Source organism: Euprymna scolopes, chromosome 14, assembly GCF_053919585.1.
Source record: "Euprymna scolopes isolate OS-2025 chromosome 14, ASM5391958v1, whole genome shotgun sequence".
Taxonomy (NCBI): domain Eukaryota; kingdom Metazoa; phylum Mollusca; class Cephalopoda; order Sepiida; family Sepiolidae; genus Euprymna; species Euprymna scolopes.
The window spans coordinates 126,264,895-126,286,098 of record NC_136495.1 but is presented as its reverse complement, the minus strand read 5'-3'; positions in this window follow the sequence as shown (position 1 = coordinate 126,286,098).

Here is a 21,204-nt window from a genome sequence, read left to right as displayed (position 1 = left end):
ATGATGTATTCTATGACAATTTTAAATGCCAGTATAAAATGTCTGGAGACAAATTGAAGATAACATATACAATGGGTGTACAGTTTGTGTTAAACATATTTAGTTTGGTTTTAAAATGTTTAATTTAGATTAAACATGTTTATTGGGGGTAAAATGTTTAATTTTGTATAAAATATTTATTTAGGTTTAAATATTTTGTTTGCCTTAAAAATGTTTAGTTTCTGTTAAGAATATTGCACTTGGATTACATGTTTAGTTTGTGTTAAAATGTTTAGCTTCAATTAAAAATATTTAGTTTTGATTAAAAACATTTAGTTTGGGTTAACATATTTAGGTGTGATCAAAACATTTAGTTCGGGTTAAAAATATTTAGTTTGCTTTAAAAATAGGGTAAAATGTTTAGTGTGACTTTCATCATAACGCGTGGAATGTTTTTTTTTTTCAAAAATATTAAGATTACTGAAAGAACATCCATGTCTGGTAAATCTCTCTTTTAAAATGTTACAATATAATACTAATTTATAATTTGGTCTTCATTAATAATGATTGTGAATTTATACACACCGATATTATTAAATGGTTACGTTTAAGGAAACATTCAAAATTTTTAAACCGCTGCAAGAATTAATGTATTTTTGTTTATTTCTGTTTAATTTCTTATTGTAATTTAGTATGTTTCTATTACGTTTAATTTTGTTCTGGATTGTCACTACTATAGCATACTTTAACAGGTTTTTTTGTTGAATATCCTGTAGTGTATATAATAAGGTATGTAATGCAATTTAATAATGTTCAGATATGTATCCCTTAATGTATTTTTACCCATTTAATTTTAATTAGGGATAGAATTTTATTGGTTTTCCTGTTGTGTACCTGCCCCATAGCTTCTATTCGTCTACTACCATTCTAAGCGCTGTTTTATAGAATATATTTTCAGAGTCAAAATCACTTTTTCGGAGTAATTTTCACGAGATTTTTTCTTAAACGAATTTCGTAAAAGTTTCATTAATGATTTTTAGGAGTTGAAATTGGGTGGACGTATTTGCGTCGTGGTTTGTAGATAGTTCATGCAATCAATTAAAATTATTTCAATTTCATCTTTTAAAAATTCTTAATCTTCTCAAACGTTGTCATATTTCAATCCACCTTAGTTCGAAATGTAAATAATATTTTTGTATAGTGTGAATCCGTATCCTTAGAGAGATTTGAAATAAGCATATTTTAAGTGCCTGTGTCTTAACGATATTTATAACTTTGCAATATATGTTTTCCCTTTAGTATAGGATTGAAAAGAACGGTAAAATAACAATTCTTCACGTTTTCTTAATAAACGTACATGACATGTACAAACTACTGAGCCTAACTAGTAATATCACTTGTTTCGTCCAACTGAAGTCAACATTTTGGTCGTTTATGACTTCCTTTAATTAGTTGCATCACTTGATTCCTGTAAATTTCGGAAATTCTATTCATAACGATGTCGTTTGGCAGAGAACTTTTTTAATATCATCGCTCCATTTACTTTCAGGAAGTATTTCTAACATTTGAGTCGTGGCAGTTAATACATGATTTGGTCCAATAGTGAACGGTTTCTTCTTTTTAGCAATATGTTATGAACCTTCATATGACGCAATTAAATGATATTTCCATTAGCAATTTTACTAAACATTATTATCTAAATTCATAGATTTTACAAGATTTCAAAATATTATTTTTGTTGATTGGAAAGATGGTTTATTTTTATGATGGTTTATACTCTCTGTAGCTAACAACGTATTACATATAAAACAAAGATGTCCTTTCGTAAACATCACACTTTCTAAATGTAAAGCCAAAATGATGAAAAAAACTTATTATATTAAATATTCCTCACATTAGATGCCTATTTTTATACTAAGTTCCGCTTGAGCAAATTTTGTGGCATTTTGACCTGCATCATTGCCTTTCATATTTATGGTTACCCATTTATTCATGGTTAAAATGACTTTAATCCTGCAAAAATAACACACCCTCAAACAAACATATATATATATATATATATATATATATATATATATATATATATATATATATATATATACATTGGCAAGCAAAAGTCTTTGGGACATTGTTTTTTTTTTATTTCTCCATAAATCTGAAGTTATTTTGGATGCAATTTACTCTCAATCTTGGAACAGATAACAAAAGGGAAATGAAGTTATACTTAGTTGATAAATATTTATTAATAAAAATCTATAATTATCAATATGCAACAGTATTTAACATAATGTCAAATTTCATTCTAAGCGGTTATTTATTCTTGCTTAATATTTCAACCAATCAGACCAGCAATTCTAAAGCAGTTATTTAATCTTGTTCTAATATTTCAACCAATCAGAAGGCACTCCAGTGTTCCGACTCTTTACAGGTCAGGTGATGACAGCTTTTACACATCGCGCAGGTTGCATTTTTCATTTTTGTTTACTCGTTCAGGAATTCAGAAGGAAGCAGGTATTCGAGTAAGAAAATACCCAATAGAGATCTCATGTAATTGTACGGACCAGCATTCTAGATCACCGAGATAGACTCCATTGTTGAGTCCTAGACATATGAAATAATGTCAGTAATTTGTTTATAAATATCAATATGGATCAGATGAGTTCTAGTTATTTGGTCAGATTAAAAGAAAATTGAGCTTTTCGGAAAAAAAATTGCACAACCGTGTATGGAAGAAAAACGGCATAGAATTACAACTATCTAATATCATATAACTACTATTAAATGTGTAGGTGAAAGTGTGATTATTTGGGGCTGCTTTTCTGTAATGGAGTTGAAGAAATTGCAATTATAGAAGGAAAAATGAATGCAGCAAAATACACTAAGATTTTATCAAGAATGCAGAAAATTTAGGACTGGGCCGTGACTTTATCTTCCAGCAAGGTAATCATTCTAAGCGTAATGTTCAAACAACACTAAAATAGTTCAAGCATAGTGGAAGTAGTGTTTTCCAGTGGTCTAGGCAGTCACCCGACCTGAATTCCATCGAAAATCTGTAGTAAACTTGTAAGTTAATAGTGCATGCAAGATATCCCAAGGATATCAAATATTTGAAGAAAGTTTGCGAAAAAGAATTAGTGAAACCACTAGCAGGTACTTGTGAAAAACTAGTAGGCAGTTATATAAAGAGTGTGGAGACTGTAAGGCAGAACAGAATATATACAACTAAATATTAGTAAATTTGTTAAATACTTTTGCATATGGGTAATTTGATTGTTTGTTAATGAATATTTGGCAACTAAGTATATATTAATTCCCCTTTTCATTTTATATAGACAAGACCTGTTAAAAGATTAGGTATAATTTCCATTCATATTAACTTTATATTTCTGGAAAAGTACGAAGAAACCCAATGAGCCAGATACTTTTGCTACAACGCTATATGAGAATATACACTAGTCCATCTAAATTCAAGAGGAATTATAAAAATATTATGACGAATGACGCATTTAAACAACTTATTTTTTACAATAATATCTCACATGCAAAAATTATACAATTTGCGAATCAATGAACTCTATTTGTTAGTCAGCGACTCCGTTGTACAGATTATAAAAATCTCACGACCGCAACATGTTTTAAAAAGCGCTGCTCAAAAATATTAGTTGTGATCAAAAGGTAGTAGTTTTTTATTTAATTTATTAAAGGAACAAGTTCCCTTGTTTTCTGTATTAGAGAAACTAATTATTGCTTCAGCAGTATTTATCAAGAGATTTTGTGAGAATATATATTTAATTTTATTGTTAATTATTTCTATTATAATTAAAGTGATATATTTTATTCAAGGTCTATATTGAAGATAGTTTATTATTTAACTTTGATGCATGGTTCTAAACAAGAGCGAAAGCTTCATCAGTGCCACACTTACTTTTTGATAGTTGCCGACTATATTACTACTGTTTGTCCGTCAATTTTATTTTTTTGTTAAGCAGATCTAATTTTGGGTTCTTATCAGTTTTAGTGAATTTATTTTAAGTAATCAAGTATATTTATATTGTATATTGTTTCTTCAAATGTTATTTGTATATACGTATAAATCTATCACAATTTTAATAAGTATTTAGTCAAATTATTTAGAAGTAGTAATAATCTGCTATCAATCATCGCACAATTTTTTCATATTCAGAAACAATCAGGAATCCTGTTCAAATTGTTAACATCTACAAAGAAATTACGTGTAGAGTTTCACCAGGTAGATCAATTAACGGTTGCATTTCATTAATTAGACTTCTTTACCCATCAATAGCCATTCTCACACTATCCTTTCCTTCATGCTGATCACACCGGCATTTATAATTATATAGATTTCTCTCTCTCTCCACTCATTTTTTTTTTAATTTTCTGAGATCTTAAATAATATGATGCTATTTTTAAATCTTTATCTTTTAATTAAGTAAAATGAAATGTTCCAAATTCTAAAATTTCTTCTTCTAGAGAGATGTATTCGCTGTTATTAAGTGTCTCGATTATGTAAATATTTTTCAGTAGAGGATTAACGGATATCTTGTTTATTTGTTCATATGGAGCACAACCCAATACCTAATTAAATACACTAGTTCTCACATTTGAATAACTTAAACTTGAAATAAATATCCAAATATATATATATATATATATATATATATATATATATATATATATATATATATATATATATATATATATATATATATATATATATATACAGTGATGATCATATTTATTGGCACGGTAAAATAAAGGTTACATTTTGTCTAATAAATTCTAAAAAAGGGATTAAATTAAAGAAAATAACAAAGTATATTATGTATTTTTAACTGGCCTTTCCGATGCAGCAATCGGATTTTAGAAAAAATAAATAACAAAGGAACAACAAACATAATTGCAAAAAAACTCTTGTTCAAAATTATTGGCACGGCTTTGTTTTTCTTTTAGTATCAGTATAATATCAATCAATTTCCGGTTTACGTGCTTTCTGAACTTTTTTATAGCCATATTATGCTTGTTTAACGCTAATTCAGTGAATAATTTTTTTCAGATAATTTTTTGATAGCGATTTATTTAAACTATTATAAGTGACTAAATTATAATTTTCAATCGCCATGGTTAAAACTAAGGAACACAGCGAAGACGTCAGGAAGCTTGTTGTAGCATGCCATACCAATGGGGAGGGCTATGATAAGATTTCAAAGAAGCTAAACCTTCCCAAATCCACTGTTAGAGCCATAATAAACAAGTTCAAATCGCAAGGCCACGTTATGAGTTTAGAGGGTAGAGGGAGAAAAAGGATTCTTTCCCCAAGAGATGAACGGAAAATTGTTCGACAAGTAAAACAAAACCCAAGGATCTCTGTTGGGGAGATTGTTGATGAACAGAGCACCTCTGGAGTTAATGTATCTCGACATACAGTTGGTAGAGTTTTGAAGAGAGCTGGTTTAAAAGCATGTCGTCCGAGAAAGACTCCCTTATTGAAGCCTATGCACCTGAAAGCAAGGCTAGCCTTTGCAAAACGTCATATTGATAAATATGTTGCATTCTGGAAACGTGTTCTATGGACTGACGAAACGAAAATAGAGTTATTTGGCCATAATAAAGTGTCTTATATTTACAGAAAATCTGGCGAAGCTTTCCTGCCTAAGAACACCATACCCACAGTGAAGCACGGTGGAGGCAGTTTGATGTTTTGGGGATCCTTTGCTGCCTCTGGACCAGGGCGACTTGTTAAGGTCACAGGTAGCATAAAAAAAGAAGATTATGTTAAAATATTGGATGAAAACCTGAAAGACTCTGCTAAAGAGCTCTCACTTGGTCGTCGTTGGTGGTTCATGCAAGATAATGACCCAAAGCATTCGGCTAAACTGACTAAGAAATGGCTTGAGGACAATCATATTAATGTTTTGGATTGGCCATCACAAAGCCCAGACCTTAATCCAATTGAAAATTTATGGAGAACATTAAAATTGAGGGTAATGCAAAGGAAGCCTAAGAATCTTATTCAATTGGAGGATTATTGTCAGGAAGAGTGGGCTAAAATTACTACTGAAGAGTGCAACAACTTGGTTGTAAACTATGAAAAGCGACTGAGGAAGGTAATCAAGGCCAAAGGCTATACAATTGATTATTAAATAAATCGTGCCAATAATTTTGAACAAGGGTTTTTTGCAATTATGTTTGTTGTTCCTTTGTTATTTATTTTTTAATAAATCCGATTGCTGCATCGGAAAGGCCAGTTAAAAATACATAATATACTTTGTTATTTTCTTTAATTTAATCCCTTTTTTAGAATTTATTAGACAAAATTTAACTTTTATTTTACCGTGCCAATAAATATGATCATCACTGTATATATATATATATATATATATATATATATATATATATATATATATATATATATATATATATATATATACGTGTGTGTGTTTTCCGACAGTACATCCCCATTTCAAGGCGAATCTTTTTTATGCTAAAAAACCCTGTCGAGTAATAAAATTGTTTTAATATAAATTTAAATACTGTGTATAATATACAGATATTTTTAGGCATTAGTTAGCATATAGGAGACCTTTAAAGTAAACATGGAACATCCGTATCTTTACCTAATATGATTGGTTTATTAAAGGTCGACATAGATACGTTACATCCATTAAATTGCGTCATATTAATACACACACACGCACGCATACAAACCGACACACATACATACACATATATATATATGTATATATATATATATAGAGAGAGAGAGAGAGAGAGTAAGAGAGTGACAGACATACAGACAGAGGGGTGACAGACGGAGAGTGATAAAATACATAGCTAAATAAATATAGGTACTTATATATATATATATATATATATATATATACATATATACTTATATATACTTATATTATTATTTATTTTAATATACATATATATGCATATATATGTTTCTATCTTTATTTTTATGCATGTATATACATACGTATATATATATATATATATATATATATATACACACACACGTACATATATTCATCTATATATACACATATATACACATATATATATATAGAGAGAGAGAGAGGGAGAGAGAGAAAAGAGAGCAACACTGGTAATTAGTAAACACCTGCTGACGGTGCTCAATACTATTGCAGAGACAATATATTTTTATTGATGATTTGAAAAGACAATATAAGAAGAAGACGATGGAAAAAAGGGGGGATTTCAATTTGGATCTGACAGCATCTAAGTTTCACGATTTAATTATTAAATATATACAGAAAACATCGAACACGGGTGAAGTTGAGTTTAAAACCTTTAGCCAGATAGACACGGATTTCGAGTATATGGAGAATGGAGGAAGGCGGAGAGAGAGAGATGTAGAAAGGAAGAGAGGTAGGTGGAGAGAAAAGACGGGAGACGTAATGTTGTCATGGTGTCATGTGTAATTTGACACGTTAATGATTTACGCGGATTGGTTGTTTGGAGATTCTTCGGAGTAACTAAGGTACGCCCTGTTAAGTTAAGCCAAAGTTACAACCAATTAACGTGGATTGCCTATTCAAATGCATTTGCTGTAAAAGTATTCAAGAAATTATATAATTTAAATAAAATTAAAACTTAAATTAAAAATTGGCAGGCAGAGATTGAATAGGTAAAATATGCATGTAGGTAGATATCGGTTATAATAATAATAATAATAATAATAATAATAATAATAATAATAATAATAATAATAATGATAAAATCATAATAATAATAATAATAATAATAATAATAAAAGATTATAAATATATAATATATGTATATATGATAAAATAGAATTAAAATAATATTGATGATTACGAAAATAATAATGATAATTAAAGGTAATAATAGTGAGAGAGAGCGATACTGATAATAGAATGACAAAGACAAAAAATATGCATACACATACAGAAATGTATGAATATATGCTTGTGTGTATATATGTGTGTGTATGTGTGTTTATATGAATATATATTTGTTTTCTTCTGTGTACAATGCATGTATATGCGTTGCATTTGGCACTAAACACGCCTAGTTTATTATACTTATATATATATTTACGTATATATATATATATATATATATATATATATATATATATATATATATATATATATATATATATATATATATATAGGAAATGTATTACTGTGAGTCCACAATGAGTTTACATATTGTTTCAGCTAGGGGAAATCCTCAAAAAGAAGAGAAAATATCCAACTAGCATCGTCAGAATGCATAGATGGAGTCCATCTATGAATTCTGACGATGGATATTGCCTCTTCTTTTTGAGGACTTTCCCCGAGCTGAAACAATATGTAAACTCATTCTGGACTCACAGTAATAAATTTCCTATATGCTGACCTGGCTACACATTGAGCTCTAGTCCGGTTTTTTTCACAACTGGTATATATATATATATATATATATATATATATATATATATATATATATATATATATATATATAACCTATCTCTATTTTATATATGTTCATGTGTGTGTATGTATGTATGTATGTATGCATGCACGTATATATATATATATATGTATGTTTGTATATATATATATATATATATATATATATCGGTGGTCAAGGTCTAGTGTGGGCGTGTGTTAAAAGCACACAGATGTCTTAGCGGCTTCTTGTACTTCTCCCAGACAACCCCACGTGCACTCGTGACCACTGTCACGCGGATGGGTCTCTGATGAACGGCGAGTGTCCTGCGACGTATAACTGGACCTCCACTGACTTGTGGGGCAAGGTTATTTAACTAAAGGCTAAGGGTTAGGAAACCCTGACAGAAACCTCCAGGGGAGCTTAGGCCCTTTAGGCTGCGGCATACATGACCCACCGGCGTGTGGAATATGCTCTGGTTCCCAGCAACCAAAGTTCTTGTCATGGATCAAATGGCATGGTGGGTGGAGACGCTCTTTAAGCCGTGGTGAAGGCAACGACCCTAGAAGAAGGAAAACTCTATAAAACCTGCGAAGACTGCTGTATCCAATTATACTTACTTGCTTTTCTTTTGGGATCAATGTAGCAGTTGTTTAGAGAGTAGGATTGTCTCGGTTTAAAGTCTTGGTCCACTATAATAATCCTCGTGCACAGGCACTGCTCGATATAAATTAGATACATTTGCCATCTAATTTGATACTACGAAAAAAAGAACACCCAGAACGTGCTGCTAGTTGTGCATTTGTCTATACAATATGTGCCAAGGAATGCTAGAGTTTGGTAGGGTTTAAAAACCATATTCGTGCGGTCCACCACTGAATGTTTTCGTGTTTCTATATACCTTTTTTGTGTGCTATATCGAGTGATAGCAATGTTCGAAAGCGAATTTTCTTCCATCATGTATATATATATATATATATATATATATATATATATATATATATATATATATATATATATGTATATATATATATGTATATACATATATATATATATATGGATATTTATTTCAAGTTAAAGTTATTAAAATGTGAGAACTAGTGTATTTAATGAGGTATTGAACGGTGCTCCATATAAAAATATAAACAAGATAGACGTTAATCCTATACGTCTATATGTATATATGTATATGTGTATATCTACCCAATTAACTTTACTTTAATTTTTATGATTATTTTTATCTTTACTATTCCATTTTTGGTATCGCTCTCTGTTACCTTTATTCCCTGTTTTATCATTATAGTTTTCATTATTACGATTCGGTAATAGGAACATGCGTAACTAAAACAGACAAAACGATATATATATATATATATATATATATATATATATATATATATATATTACTGAAGAAAATTACTTTACTGAAGAGAATTAAATGATAGAATTATAGTTGTAAGTCACTAAGTTTTTAAAAGAAAAACGCACTACAAGTATAATAAGTATCTTCTATCACATTCTAGACGAATCACAGACTTTTTTTAAAATTGTCCTAGTAATTTTCGCGTAGAATGTTGCATTCCAACTCTAAAATTAATCCTATTATTTAAAAAAGGCACTACTATTTATATACTTGAAATTATCTATTTTGCATGATATGTGTGTTCAATAATGTATCATTAATCTATCAAATTCCAATGAGTGACTGAGAAAAATAATGCTTACATTTTTCATAATAAAGCTCGCATTTTATCCAAAGTAATCATGTTCAACACCACACTTCAACTGACTTATATTTTTCATATATTTAATTTACATAATGTGATGTATTATCTCGCAGGATGCGATTGCCAAAAGCGGGAACAATCCACCGAATACACCCATAATTTATGCTCAAACAGATCAGTTGCCAATTAAAAGTTAATGACATCCCTTTATAAATCTCCAAACAACCAATATTCGGATCACACTCAGATATACGACCATATTCATTTGAGCGCATTGATAACAACACATAACGCAGTTGAATCTATTAATAATAGCGGATACATTATAAGGAGGAAATAAAAGAGTACAAAATTGTGTAAAAATAACCAACATGGAAAACTGATAAAACCGAAGTTTATTGTTCTCATAAATGGTGATATAATCCAATCTTATCATATCCATTTTTCATTCTGTTAGATGTTTTATTAGAAATCGATATTTCTATGGAATTCAGAATTCTACATTGAAATTGAGGTGTTTTTAATAAAAGAAACAGAAATGTGCCTCGTTTAAATGTGCGTAATTATCCATTAATGGCGATTTATGGAGTGGAATTCGATTTACATTGGGTATTTTTTCATTTATTTGTATAAAACAATGCATGTAACTTTTTAAGGTGTTTTATTTGCTACACACACACACACACACCCACACACACACACACACACACATATATATATGTATATATATTTATGTTGGTTTTCTAATGCATCGCAATTGTATGTGATTTTTAATCAAATTGCGGCGCATAAGAAATGGAAATCAAAATTATATAATGTGCAATTTATTAATGATATTAATGTTTCACGACTGGTCGAGCCACAAAATACGCACAGGGATAATTATATATGTACATCACGATCAGCCATAAAGAACATATTTTATAAACTATAGGTAGAATTCAAAGATGGAGATTATTTAAGTAGATCCAACCTAATTGATTACATAAGTCTCTTAATATTCGATTTTCTCAAGCATTTTTAATAGTACTAATTTTAATATAATGGTATATCTGAACCAAACGGATAATAAATATTTACGGGAAACTCAAAATAATGTATGCATGTATATATATATATATATATATATATATATATATATATATATGTATATATATATATAATATATATATATGTATATGTTTGTGCATATAAGAAGATGTCTATGAGGTGGATGTATTGGTATGTATATCTGTATGTAAAACGCCATGGAATTAAAATAAATAAAGTACCATAAAATATAAACTTTCTATTCCATTTGTATAACCTAAATGCTCTGGATTTGTTGTTATATATTGTTATATATTGTTATATATCTATATAAAACTCGAGGCAGTTGTTGTTTAATCGGTGGATAGACCTGTGAGTTTCAATCAGAATGTATTATAAGTGTTATCTAATAAAAAAAAACATACCAATTGCGAAAAATATCAAGCCGTTGGGTGAGTGTAATATACATATGCGTATAGGATATTGCTAATATAAGTGATGTTGGGAATGCGTATATATCTATATCTACTTTAGATGTATCATGGATATGGGAGCGTGCATAAGTGTGTAGCTATGCATGTGTATATATATATATATATATATATATATATATATATATATATTAAATTGTAATTCAATGAATTTCAAAAAAACTCTCATTGAAATGAAATAAAGTGGTTGAGTTTCATATCAAAGAATTTTTATTATTCTAAGCAAGACAAAGAATGTTTTAGAAAGTTTATCTCCTTAACCTATAGGGTTTCGATGTCTACCATCTCATCAGAGGAGTGAAAATGTTAGCAAATAGTTATAAAGGTATGCACCCTATTTGCTAAAGTCAGTGAGACATGGAAAGTCAAAGTGAAAATAATACATTTATCAGAAGTCCTGTAGCAGGAGTATTTGTAGAAAAAGGATATGAATGTTTTTGGTGATCCAACTTGTTTGGTAAAATCCATATTATACGTTCTTTACATCCGTTTGGTAATAGTTTCCAAGTTATATCCTGGGTAATTCGCATAGCTGTGTACATATCCGAATCGGGCAAGTGCTTATTTAAATTTAAACACGTTTTTTATTGGACTAGTTGCACTGCATATTTACTTTTACTTATTTTCAAAATTGTTTTACCTCAAGGACTTATACTTAACCTCACTGTAATAGTTGATGTAATTACGTGACATCACAGAATAGATTGCACTGATAAAGTAGTTCTCAAATACGGCGCTAAAATTTCAAAACTGGAAAATCTAACATTCGCAATACCAAGTAAAAAATTTTTAACATTTAATTCCATAATGACATATTAGTAACGGTGTTTGTTATTTTTATATCAGTTAAGAAACTTTTCACTAATATTATAACGGGCAATACATACTCTGTGTACGGGTGAGGAACAACATTTTATTTAAAAATATACTATAATAAATCCACCTGTAGTTGATTGTACCTATTTACTATGCCTCCCCACGGGACAGAGTTAGACAACAAGGTCGTTTTTTAACGTGGAGAAAAGGTACAAAAACAAAAAAAAAATGTCTCAGTCATGAAGGATTTCTCCTCAAGTGAAAGAGAACGAGAAATGGAAGTGCCGCATCTGAAGAACATATACTACACTTTGATCTTGGTCAGAAGGATGTAGTTGATTGTAACCAACAAGCCTGCATGTATAAAAATATGAACCCCTCTTGAACGCAGATTTCGGAAGTCTGTTGATATTAACCACGAACAAATTGGTGGATTTTATGAGATAATTATGTGGGCCTACGAGGAACAAGAAAATTATGTACAGACGTATAACGAATTTATTATTCCTAATAACATTGTGTTTTGCCAAATATTATTGGAGACATGAGAAAAGATGCGACTTTCTGGTTTGAATTATTGCAATTAATGATAGAGGAACTCGTCGCTCGGAAATAACATTTGAGGATGCCGTGTGGGGTAAACTTTATCTAACTATAACTTTTCATTAAAAACACAAAACATTTATATAACAAAAAAAAACTAATAAATATTCTTCTAAAATGTAATAGAGAAATATATCATAAATATTTGTTCAATAAGGCGAATATGCTTCATGGATTATATTTTATTTTAATTACTTTCGATTTAATTAAATATGCAGACAGTTATTTTCATTGGCATTTTGATATCAACGAAATTATGCGAATATATGTAAGTTTTTATGTTTCCAGATCTTTATATGACACATTCCATTAAAGATAAACACACGTTAATCAGTAATTGTTATGTAAATCAGTAATTAATTTAAACGTAAATAATACATGCATATACATAGAGATAATTTTAAAAATAGCTATTTATTTAAAATCAGTGTGAACGAGAGTTCTTCAGCTATTGTACCTTTAATATCACTAGATGATACTAGAGTCATTCTAATAATAGATGTGTTCGATTTAATAACAAGGGGAATTACTATTAACCTACCAAACATAAATAGATTTTTTAGAAATGAAATTGGCAGTGAATTAAAGTGCATATATTAATAAAAAAGGGGCAGTTTAAACTGTACGTATCCAACCCGACACTAATGTTAGAAATGTAAAAATAAAAACACTACTGACAAAATATGCAGACCCGAGAAAAATTGGATTACCTAGTGTATAACAAAAGTTTTCCTTATGAATGTATGCATATGAGTTTTATATATACAGTTTTAAAACGGACTATGAAAAAAATATTAGCCATCTCTTAAGTTTTCTAAGGAGACAAATGCGAAAAATGTGTTAACTTTTAACAGATGGTTCTGCTATATAGGGGTTTCCTTAAAAGAGAATCTTATTACAAGTGATGTTGTATCTTAGAGAGAGTTTTATTAGAGTGTTTGTCGTTGAGAGAGAGTCTTATTGCTAGTGATGTCGTGTAGAGAGATGTTGTTGTAAGAGAGATTGTTCGTTTTATGACGATTCATATATATATAAAAATATGTTCATTACTTAGAAGTGTTGTTATGAGAAGGAGAAGCTCTTGGAGTGAGGAAACAGTGTTCAGACAGTCTTAGTTTAGATATGAGATGTAGAGTTCACATTGTAGATATGAGATGTGTATGTCATGACATTTTATAACACAGACATATAGACATATAATAACAATTCATTTTACCTTTTGCTGGAATCACAACACAAAGACGACGTTTACAAAACACCTGATGGTTTTATTTCTTCTCACAACCAGCCGTGGTTTTCATCATCAAGAATTCAAAGCTTCACATATTAAGTTTCAAAGTGCCGTCTCGCTTCTAGACGTTTGAATCCTCAGACTCTCTCTGAGTTTTTCACTAACTGTCTAACTAACTAACTGTCACTTCCTTTATTGAGAAATCCATGCATGCCCGGCCAACGTGACCACAATTCACGTGCCATCAACATGCGCGACCTGCACGTTTCCGAACATTCTGATTTCCCATTTTTTCTTTGTTGTTTTCACCAAGGAATTCAACCTACATATCTAATTCATTTACCCCATATTTTATTATCCAAATTCTTTCTAACAATGATAGTTTATTTATTATTTATTTCATCAGAATCAACAATTTACTGGACATTCCATTTAAACCTATTGTTCTTTAAAACTTATATCCAGGGTTCGATTCCTGCTTTCTCTCATTTTATTTTCATTTTAACTAAATCTCTATTTTTATACTTATATGAAAAGGGGGCATCCCTTATCATGTAACAGTTCCATCTGATATGGATGTAGAATTGAGTTACGTATTATGAATCGATATTTCCCACCAAAGTATCAGTGGGCGTTGCTTTTTATAAGCAGACTGTATAATACAATAAATAAATACACACATATACATAAAGACACACGCACACACATCCAAACGCACACGCACACGCACACACATATATACACACACCTATATATATATATACATATATATATATATATATATATATATATATATATATATAATTATTTCGGATATACATATAAAGTGTTATGACGAGATTAACGGTCATTATAAATTTTCAGTATTTATTCACTTGTTCTCAATGCGTAAGTTTACCTACGTAGTTGTATTTTAACCTTACTGTTCCCTATAAGGATGGGACCCGTAAGGTAATATTTTACTACATATCAGAATTTAATTTAAGTCGGAGGCTTTAATATATTAAAATCCAGTTAATATAGAAAATCTCTTAATTCTACTTTTATTTATAGCCTTACTAGAATATAAGAAAAATCTCCAAAAAAGTGTAGGTAAAATCAAGTATCAATTTTTCCGATTCATTATGCTTTTTTAATTCATTTTTTTTATTTACATGGAGGTCAGAACTTTTCAAGGCTCGGAAGCCACTCGGGGATAAGGGTTAATGCGTGTACAGTAATCAATGAACTAGTATCTTAGTAATCGTTAGTATTGGAGATTTGATAACGTGCCTTACTTAAGCGGGCGGTTAATCAGGGATTTGCTTATGTTGGATTTGAAGACATCAAAGTGGTAGCCACGTGGGAAGGAGGCAAACGAAAGAGAGTTCCACAGGCGTGAACTTCTAGGAAAAAAGTTTTGTTCATGGAAGCTATTTTTTTTATATAGGTACAGATAAAGAGTGGGGAAAATTAGAGACAGTAATTTCAGCTAGGCGGGTGTTTATCGTGAAAGATTGGCGAGAGGGGACCGGAGATTTGAGATCAGACGATTTATTTGGATTTATCGCTGAATGTAAGAACCTGGCACTACTTTTTAATAAAATCTTTCAATTCTGGTCAAATATTGCATAATTTCGAGGTAACGTAAGATGCATTCCTTCGTCTATGAACTTGTTAATTATCTCGTTTCGTTTGACGGACACTTGACGTCAGTAAGTAGCTACACAGACGTTTTTAATCCCACGTCTGAAATTTAAATGCTCATAATTAGAAGGAATATTAATATTTTACATATTCAAATATATAACTTATCATTAACTTCAAGAAGGAACCTATAATTCTACAGTCCGCTAATATGTTAGGCAAACAACCGAGTAATCTTTCTCCACGGTGACAAAAAAGAGAGGAAAATGAAATATAAAAACTTCTGAGAGAATAGGAACGAGACACATGCATCAGAAAAACAAAAGAGACAACGAGAAGAAGAGCACTCACTAAGGATCAGCAGATCCTAGTTCAGTTGATGTGTGTAATATATTGCATATATGTATAAACAGTTTGCCACATATTCGATTGCCGAAGCAGTTATTTCATAAGGTTGCTGTAGTGACATTTCGAGGCGATTACAATATTGTTTCGAGTTTACTCATTTATCTAAGCAAAGAACACTTGTTGGACGCCTAGCTATGAACAAAGTATCACAGTTGACAGAAAATAAGAGTAACTTAATGCATCAGAAAAATGCTTTATATTTCAATTGACTTTATAGTATTAATGAGTTCTCATGAATGTAACGACATGTTAACATAAATAATAATTAACTATTACACGGTTGATTATGGTTTGATATATTTTATTTTATCTGTCCCTGCGTGTTTTCGAAAGGCCTAGGGGACTATGTTATGTAATTCTTATTTTAGAAGGGTACCACATATTCGTATATGTTATGTAATTCTTATTCAAAGATGACTGATGTTATTTGTTGTTGTTCATATTTGTAGGAGTCTTAGAGTGATTAGAGTCTTAGGATGATAGAGACAGTTTTAAGAGTGTTCATGTGTTGAGTTTTCATATGTTTTAAGATGTTCATGTTGTAAGAGATGGAGACATTAGTGAGATATAGAGACAGAGTAATTACAAAGAGAGAGAGATAGAGTTCTGTATATATATATATATATATATATATATATATATATATATATATATATATATATATATAACAGACAGTGCACATGTTACCACAAGAGAGCCAATCCAATGAGAGCAGATTTATGAATATCTTGATAGTTAGACCGAGAGATAGTGCGTTAGACATTTACGTTTTGACAGGTGTGCATATAATATGAACAGGTTACCTTTCTCGTTGTAATGATGAACACAGAAGACGCATATACACAAAGATGATGGCGTCCTTTATTTCATGATCGGTCCATGATTTCGCTTGAGGAATTCAAAGTTTCTTTACATTGTCATTTCTAAAACCCTCCCACTTGTAGAGGGTGTTTTGATTCTAACAGATAATCGGTCTGAACCTCTCTGCTTCTCTCCAACTCTTCTCCCAGACTCCCCGACTGCATCTAAAATCTCTACCTATTTTGAGAACTCGTTACGTCATCGCATGATTAAACGTGCTCATAAAGCATGTTGGATGACATGCGTCACGGTGCCAACTTGACATGACCCGAGTTCAGTGACCTATTTTTCAAATAACAATTTTACAAAATATGTTTACAATTTCAATTGACGATTAAAATCCTTAGCAGAAACAAATTTCATTATTACATTTCTTTTCCATATACAAATATGTAAGATAAACAATTGCAATTCCTTATTTCAATAAAATTCTGTATTTATTTGAACTTATGATTGGAATGTTCAATTCCAAATCTAGCTTCGCAAGTTCGAATACTTGACTATCCTCTTTCATATTGACATTTAACTAATTCCCTATGTTTTTACTTACATGAAAAGGTGACAGCCCTTTATCATGTAACATCTAGAGTAAGCACGTTGTTGAATACACCCAGAACACTTACGGGCATTTACGGAGCACATCTGGGCGCTTACTTATTCATGAGTCATCAATTGGTGCGCATATGTATGGCAATAAAGCATGTGGTGAAGAGTATTCTGATGGGTGTTTTCGCATTGTACACAAGGCCCGCTCCAAACAACATTTCAATATTTTGGAGGCCATAACTGCAATAATGCGCAAACCATCGCTCTGTAAACAGAAGGAGCTGTCGCATAAATTAGATTTGTTTAAAGAGCTCTGATTTAACAAAAAAAATGCCTACATTGCGTCATTATTTCTTGTTTCTTCACTTATTTGCAGGTAAGTTACATTTTTTTATTATTTCGCCGTTAGTTCTGAAATATATCACGGGTTATTCATTTATTTAATTCACCCCGTGTAGTTTCAAAAAAAAAATTTTTCACCCCTCCCTTCGCCTCCATTTCCAATTATGTGTAAATTGTTTTATTTTAATCGCTGCCGACGCAATCCCTTGACAAGTGTCGGACGGAAGGTACATCGAGTTTCATTTTTCTTATTTTAGTCGAATACTCGTTTGACTATTTTCATGTTTATTTTTTTCTCGCTGTATGGATCTTCCTCCAAATTCTAATACTGACTCAATTTATCCTTTTTTAAACTTTAATACTTATAAAGCCGCGTGTGTGTGTGTGTGTGTGTCTGCTTACGAATAGCTCCTATATGGTTCACTATTTAAAAAAAAACTGATTACATATTATAATAGAAGATGTATCGAGACACAAGAATAGGTAGGTTTGATCCTGCAGAACTATGGTTCATTAAAATTGTGGGGTCAGCGTTCGCGCCTGGTCCACAAAGTATGGAAATAAAAAATATAAAAAAAAACGTTTACAAGTGTTTTTGATATAGATGTACATAAGAATACTTTGATAAGTATGTTTTAACTAAATGAGGGATGGTATAAAAAAGATTGTGGGGTCTGTGTTCGAGCTGGCCTCCATAGAATGAAAATAGTCACACACTTTAATAAAGACTTTTTATATCTATCTGCGTAAGTATACTTTGATAATTATGTTTTAGTTTGAAGAAATATGGTATAATAAAATTATGGGGTGTTCGTTCGCGCCTGACCACCATAGAATGGAAATATGTTACAAAGTTTAACAATGTTTTTTTTAATATAGATCCACACACTATTGTGATAAGTGTTTCAGTGTGAACAGGTATGGTATAATAAATTATGGGGTTTATCTATTTTATTTTTACTTTCATCATATTTTGCTTCGGTTTTGATACCCCCAAATTCGTAGCTGTCTCTTTAGAACTCTTCCTTTTCATAACCTATCATTCTTTCATAAATAAGACTCCATTTTCTGTAGGCTGTTTTTGAACCCAGCCAACGACGGGTACTTTTGCTAGTATATATGAGATGAACTAAGGGGAAATACATATTTGAATAAATATATGGACAGATATAACATAAAACTTTTTGTTAAATATTATTCCGTTTAATATATATATATATATATATATATATATATATATATATATATATATATATATATATATTACTGACACATTACGATAAGTAAAACCCTGAATACGACGGTATCGATTATCTTACTTCACTTTGAAGGTTGTTTCAGTTTAATACTAGAATCAACATAACATCATTATGCCTAAGTGCCTTAACATATCTAAGAAAGGCCGTTGCCACGAATATCTCAGATATTTCTCATTAGATGTACAGTTTCACTACAACTGCCTTTACATCTCACTTCTTTTCTAATAAGATAACATATTTTCTCATCGTGCATCTAAAATGACTTATCGATTACGTTTGATCGGATTTCATTTGCAAGGGTTCGCCTGCTTATCAATCATCAACCAACTATTCAACAGCAAGTCATTTGATTCTGCTCTGCTTTCTTTCAATGCCGGAAAACAAATAAATCTCTGCCAATTGTACTATAAAAGACGCTTAAACATAGTTGAAGCTCGATCGGCAGCTTTTGTCTACGATGCCAACGGAATATATATCAGGTTTAGATTGTTCTGCTAACAATATCGCAATATATTACCGAAAGAGTGAAGTCGTAGTATAAATGCCACAAAGTTACGCGTACGATGCATTTTTTATTTACAAAATTAGTAGTTTATATTAAATAATAGCCTACACGTGTCGATGGGTTGCCCGGGAAATTTTATCAACAACCGAAATTATGATACTACTACAATTATTAATAATTATGTGAATCAGTTTAGTAGTATTGAAACAGAATATAATACAATTTATAATGATTTTTCTGATGGTCATACTAATAATAATACTAAGAGTATCTTCCATAGCAGTAAAATAGTACCATTAACTATGATAATTATTAAATGCTAAATAGACTAGTAAAAACAACAACAGCAACAACATCATCATCAACTTCAACAAAAACAACAATAATAATAATAATAATAATGATGATGATAAAAGTAATAATAATAATCATATGTATATTAATACAATAGCCTGTGTGTTCTTTTGTGTGTCACGCTTTCCGGCAAATTATATTGGTTGAGATTTATTCTGAAATAGACATTTATTTTGGAATACACATTTACGAACTAGGTTCTATTAGATTAGCGTGTTCTCACATATATATTTGTTTTTAATTCTTTAAAATTAAGGGGTGTATCTTACAAAAGTTGTTACAAATAATTGATTTTAAGTTATTACGTAATAAAAAAAAACTATAACTCACATCTCTCGGCCGGCGCGGGCAAAAATTGAGCATTTATTTGTTTTTTTTTTCATTGTTAATTTTTCTTTAAATTTGTTTATTTGGAGAGAGAGAGAGATCAAGAGCGAGAGGGAGAGACGCTGATGTCTTCGTTCATTAAAATATTATTGCTACTACTAACTGCTACAACATGTAAACAAAAACCCAGATACATGAAACCTCGAAGTTAGCAACACGTTATTAGCGAAGCGAAAATGAGTTCCTTTTTCTAAATGAATTATTTTTATTAAAACATTGTTTTGACTAAGATAGTTTCAGGAAAAAAACTGTTTTTGGTACATACAATGTTTTAGTTCCTCATGCAGAGAGTGATACAGCCGTATCTCAGAGTATGCCCTGCTTTCTCCGGAACCTGACGTCAACAACCGGAGTAAGCCGAGCGTCGCCGTGGAAATTAAGCCGAGCGTCGCTGATGAAAGCATAACAAGAAGAGAAAACTTACCTTAAATTTTAAGTTTTATTAACTGTGAAGAAAAAAAAGTTATGACATTTTTTTTTCTTTTTTGGGGATATATATATATATATATATATATATATATATATATATATATATATATATATATATATATATATATATTGATATGTAGTTTGAAGCATTGTGTGGGATAGGTATGTA